Here is a 6,198-nt window from a genome sequence, read left to right as displayed (position 1 = left end):
TTCTTCCCAAGAACCATCAGGGACTGGAACAGCCTGTCAGATGACGTTAAAGAAGCCAGTACCATCGATGGCTTCAAGAAGCAGCTAAACAACACCTTAGCTGTGTCCTATGACCCTTAAGTGACATGCAGACCATTGTTTTTACCCGATTTTAACTGTAAATAGGAGGCTTTTAGCTGTGTTCGATGCGTGCTATAACACTCGGAAACCGAGGCCAGCACATCATAGGAAGAAGAAGAAGAAGAAGAAGAAAATAAGATCAACTTTAATCGCATGATGTTTCATTACATTAAAGGCAAAATGACCCCCCCCCCCTTTCCAGACCCCACGTATTACGTGAACACCAACCTGTCTGTTCTTTTGTTGTGCTATATTCTTTTTTCCTACGTTCAAATATCAGTTAACTTATATTGGAGTGTCTAAACCGCTTGATGTTGAATCATGAAGATTGAAGAATTTTTTCGTATGCTGTTCAGTGTTTGTTTCTACTTTTACTTTTGTTTCAATGTTAAGCTACGCGCGCGCTGATTGGTCGATCAATAGCTAGCCGCCAATTTTCATATTCGATGCTGCCATGTTGTCTGCCATCACCGAGATGGTAAAATGAATGAAAATAAGGGAATAAGGCTGTGCACAAGGTAAAAGAATGATTGTCAATGGAGTGTTTACTTTTGGAATATCCACGGCTAAACAGAGGACGAATATAAGTGAATGAATCGAGTCTCAACACCCAAGGCCACTGCATGCACCATCTCGTGCATGATCATGAGCACGTTTTTGAAAAAGTAAGTGAAGTAATGAAAATATATTCGTTGAATGGCAGTTTAAACAGTTATTGGAATATAAAACGAAAGACTGTGATCTTTTATAATGAGTTTACACTGGCGTCGGAAGCAAATTGAAAGTGGGGGGGGGGGGGGGGGGGGGTAGACTAATCCTCAGAAAATTGAGGGGAAAAAAAACTAATTCCCAAAATCATGGAAATCCTAATCAGTGCGCGGGGTGGGGGGGTGGGGGGGGGCTAGTATGCTAATGACTCCAACTTCTTAATTTTTCAAGGTAAATTTAGGAACAATTATCATTGCTGCGAGAAAAAAGTGGGGGGGGGGGCTGAACCCTCTATGATGCTATGTCCCTAATGATTAAGGTATAACTTTGCAAAATATGTAGGGGGGGGGGGGGGGGGGCAAGCCCCCCCCCCCGGTTCCGACGCCTATGGTTTAACAGTTTAACAGCCGGGTGTCGAATCAAGCAAAATGCTCGTTATTACATCGTTGTGATGCATGAACAAATAATTTAAATTCAAAATTTATTTAAACAACGCCAAATTTTGTGAATTATCATTACATAGTGTATAGGTACATTTTATATGACTTACATTTTTATTACTTAAATAAAAGAATTCATGTTCTACTCACATGGTCAGAGTTATTAGTGCAAATTTGTAGCTATATTGATTAAAAGATCAGTAGATGGAGTAAGTATATATATGATAGACTAACTTGTTTTTCTTAGAAACTGCTTTTAAATTTGAAAAAAATTGTGCTAATATGAAATCCATTTATCTTCCCAATAGGTGTCTGCTCTGGTGACCGGGTTACACAGACCTAAAGAAAACCTTGCATGAACAACTAACTCACTAATTTTATGATCAAATGATGCAAACAAAAAAGAGTGAAGACAGAATCTGTGTAAGACTAGGTAGAAAAGCATATAAACAACAGTGCTGAAGTCTGACCATTCCATTGTGGACATTATTGTGATATTCGGCTATTTGTGTGATATTGTTTATGTGTGAAATTATATCGGAGAGCACATACAGGAGACTGTTATAAAAAAGACATCAAGAATGCCTTTAAAGATTGCCGTGATTAATTGTAATATGACCAGTGACCTTGCAGGGCTTAATTGTGAACTACATGTATATGGTTTGAACTTCGCTCATTGTGAACTTTTGTCCAAGTCCATTTGTGCATGCATGTTGTGATCAAGCTGCATTCAAGTTTATCAATCTGCAGCAACAAATCATCACCAATTGGTTGAGTACTATTTGTCAAATTTCATTATGGTTTGTTCATCAATTTTGTATTTATTTTTGAAATTTATAAAATGTGCAAAATTTTAAAGTTGATAATTTTAACTTGTGTCCTTTATCTCTAATTTTGCTGCAACTGTTTAAGTTAAACATCTTTGTTAATCACCAGTAGAAGTTATTTGTAAATTAATTAAAAAGCATAGTAAATGTATGAGTAACTCATTATTAATTGATTATAAGTGTTTATTAATTGTCTTTATGTTGTAATATCTTAAAGTTGTTATGTTTATCTGTAAGCTTGCGGCAGCCGTTTGTCGTAAATTTGCAGCAAACTCTCTGCAAAATTGACGTTGCATTAAAATTTTGTACAAATTAACGGCATTTTATTAATTAATGGGCCTTATTTTCTGATTTAAGTTGTTAAATATAAAATTATCTGGAATTTATTTAATTTCTTCCTAGGTACATGTATATCTATTTTTTCCTTATTTTTATTGTTTTTATATGGTTATTTATATTTCCGTGCATGTTTGAATAGTTTGATTGTTTACAATGTACATATAGTTGTGAGTCATTACGTATTTTGCCATGCATATCCTGCAAAATGTTTAAAAATGCAATGTTGAGGTACATGTATGTTATACAACTAATATTTTGGTTGTTGTGAACGAAACGAGAGAATTTCCTTTCAAGTGTATAAAAATGTGAAATACGATTTTTCTATCCATTATTTTTTTTTCAGTAAAGCTTTAAATTGCAATTATTACCAACAGATTTTCTATATATACTGTAGCTTTTTTAAAGAACTTTCTTATCTGGAAAATTAATTGCAATGCTTATGATTGCTTGAAGTAATTACTGTTTTCTCTCAAGTGCACATTTGTTGTAAATCCAAGCTAGTCAAATTAGAAACCTTGTACACATAACATTTTGTTAGCCAGTTTATTTATATGTGTTATGGTATTACAGATTTATTGATTTACACAGTTGTCTGGTGGTTTTTTTTTCCCTAAAATTTTCTTAGTTCACAGAACTTTATCAGCGAGTGCAAGGAAACAGAATTTTAGACGTTCAATTTTTATAAAACAATGTTATGTAATATTTGGAGAATAATATGTCTACAACAAGTAAAAAACAAATGGGTAAACCATATTGGTATGAAATAAGTAAATTATTTAGATATAAAGATAAGTATTGCTATTACTTAATTATAGAATATTTTAAAATAATGAATTTGATTACTTCAAATGAGAATCATATTGAGTAAATAAATAACAAGTATTTATATACATTTTAGTAATTGCAAAAAAAAGTAAATAGTGAGTAATAAATTTGTCTACTACAAGTAATTAAATTACCTATAACAAACCATATTAGATAAACTAATGAAAATAAATGAATTTAATTACTTGAAATGAGAATTATATTGAGTAAATAAAAAACATATTTATATGCATTTTAGTAATTGCAAAAAAGTAAATAGTCTACTACAAGTAATTCAATTACTTATAACAAAATGATTTTGATTACTTAAAATAAGTATTAAATTGAGTAAATAAATAACCAATCTGTATATACATTTAAGTAATTGCAGAAATGATGAGTAAAATAAATCATAAGTAATTGTATTAGTGGTATTTACTAATTACGATTCCAATTACTAAACGAGATTGCCTTTTACTTGCTATTCTGACTAATTGTATTACTTAATATTTATAGTTTTTCTAAATTCAAATTCTTATTTTAAAAATGTATAGTAAAACTTTTTTTAGAGTGTTCGTCATTTTTATCTTGTTTTGACGCAAGAAAAATATAGTTACTTCCTAGTTACGTCCAAGATCTTTTTGAAATGGTTCTTCTATTTAGTTATATTCCCGAATTCAGAAGTTAGGTTCTTACTAGCCTAGTTATCTTTTTTAAAAAGGCACGACATTTTAAGAGAAATGGTGCTAGGGAATAAATTCTGCCCAATCCTACGCTTTAATTCAGTCGATGGCTTTTCCGATATTGATGAACAAAAAACCTCTTTATACAATAGTACATTGAATTAAATATACATGTATCTATAAATTATTAACGACATGCCTCATAAAAGATAATATATCAAAACTTCAATTAATATGACACCTAATGTTGAAAAGCGATCCGAAACACTCAATTTTCTGACAATGATAAAGATATTTTGAAGGAATAAACCCCAAAAGTATTATGCTCTCGTAAATTATTTTTGAAATTATAGTCGGTTATGTTCAGTGTTGATGTGGCACCATTTGTTGAAATGCGATACGATACACTCAATTTGATGATAATTATATTTTGAAGGAATAAATTCCCAAAGTATTTATGCTCTCGTAAATGATTTTTTTTTACATATTCAGGTACATGTAATGAATAAGTATATTTAGTGTTTTTGATAAAAGCATCTGTTATTGAAAAAGAAAATACTCATAGAAATATGTACGGATTGATAATCTCGTTAACTAGTTTACATTTTGTTTAATGTTAATAAGAATTTAAACTTCCTTTAGCAAAATTAATAGTTAAGATATAATTTCCAGTTGATGTGAAGACCGATGATACTTGCAATTTTTCAAAACAAGTTAAAAAAATCAAATCGATTTAAAAAAGCGATGAAGCTCCAAAAGTATAATGGTTATATCTGGTAATATTAAAACAAAACTGGTGATAATTAAATTTCAAACGAGTCGGAGGAATAAAGAAACGTACTAATGTACAGGTACTTTTTTCTTTGTCAAGTGTAATGACATAATTTCTTTCATCTTTATTTACCATAGAAACGCGCACTCTTACTGCCATATCAAAGTTCTACTTCAAGATGCGATTTCCTTTTCGATGGACGATCAAACACATTGAACACGACAAAGAGAATATTCGCCCTAAGCATACACCACTCAACAGTTGTATTTTACGGTACATAACTGTGAGTACAACCAATAATTAAAAAAAAGCTGAATATAATGAAGGGTAATAAAATGAAAATAAACTTACTCATTCCAAAACAACTATTTTAAAGACATACGTTACTTTGAATTGCAATCAATTATCTTAATAACGACAACAAGCGCCAGAGATACATGTAATTATGTGTGGCCCGTAAAACGACATCATAATAAATTGAATTGCCTGTAGGGGTTATACTTAGTTCTTAGGCAATGCTTTAAAATAGCCTGTCTTATCTTGACGATGTCATCAATCGAGTATTTATTATATTTATGATAACATATAATCCATATCCCAAATAAAGTAAAATGAAAAAAAAATGTGCACAAGCTTACATACTCACGGTCTCTCATTTTTTGATAACGCTCCACATAATATATGTAAGGGTATGAATTAAATTGTACATGTACACAAAATTATTTGATTGAGGGCACAACTCGTTTAAAATCATCAGATCGATCAAAACTTTCTGTAAATATGCACATTTACATGTATTCTTTTTTCTTTCACAGCAACAAAGAAGATGGGGGAATAAGATGGCGCAACTGCCCATTTGGTTTAGTCGTAAAATACAATTTCAAATTTAACATTTTTTTCAAAAATATATTTGATATGTTATAATACAAGTTTACAAAAGGATAATTTCTAACTATATTCAGTTTGAAATATTTCATAAAACGATAAAAAAAAAAAATCATTAAGTTTTGGTGGTTTCGAACCCACAACCTTAAAACCAAACTTCAATAAAGTTACCTAATGGCTGGTGCTCTAACCACTGAGCCATTTCATTCACAACTAAATGCGTTGTTTAAATGCTATATGACACTTTGGCCACGAATTTACGGACGTGTATTATTTTCTAAAACGTTCAATTAATGGGCTACAAAATGACATTTTTACCATAGGGAACCATGTTCACTTCTCCGCACTCGGGATTCATACATATTGTGTATAAATATCCCCCCAAACCTCTCCGTCTCTCTCCAACAATGTTCTCTTTTTATAGAGGGATGGGACCCATCCGACAATGCGAACAAGATGATAAGTTTTCCAACAGCACCCCTAACTCCATCACCCGCCGTCCATCCATCCAATCACGACTGACATTTTTCCCAAGATTTTTTACGTTATTAAATAAAGGACATTTTTTGTACGTGCACGAATCCCCAGGGCACTGATGTCTGCTTTGGTAATTATGTTCT

General features: G+C 31.7%; 1 long non-coding RNA gene across 1 annotated transcript; it reads left to right on the top strand.

The window, feature by feature from the left end:
• The first annotated feature begins 276 nt into the window (after nt 1–276).
• Nucleotides 277–3,017, top strand: LOC117687854 (uncharacterized). The gene is made up of 2 exons (XR_010707998.1): nt 277–785; nt 1,577–3,017. It is a non-coding gene; the product is annotated as an uncharacterized lncRNA (long non-coding RNA).
• The last annotated feature ends 3,181 nt before the right edge of the window (nt 3,018–6,198 follow it).

This window comes from Magallana gigas, chromosome 7, assembly GCF_963853765.1.
Source record: "Magallana gigas chromosome 7, xbMagGiga1.1, whole genome shotgun sequence".
NCBI lineage: Eukaryota > Metazoa > Mollusca > Bivalvia > Ostreida > Ostreidae > Magallana > Magallana gigas.
The sequence above is the reverse complement of the archived record's forward strand: the minus strand, read 5'-3'. Positions and strand labels throughout refer to the sequence as shown.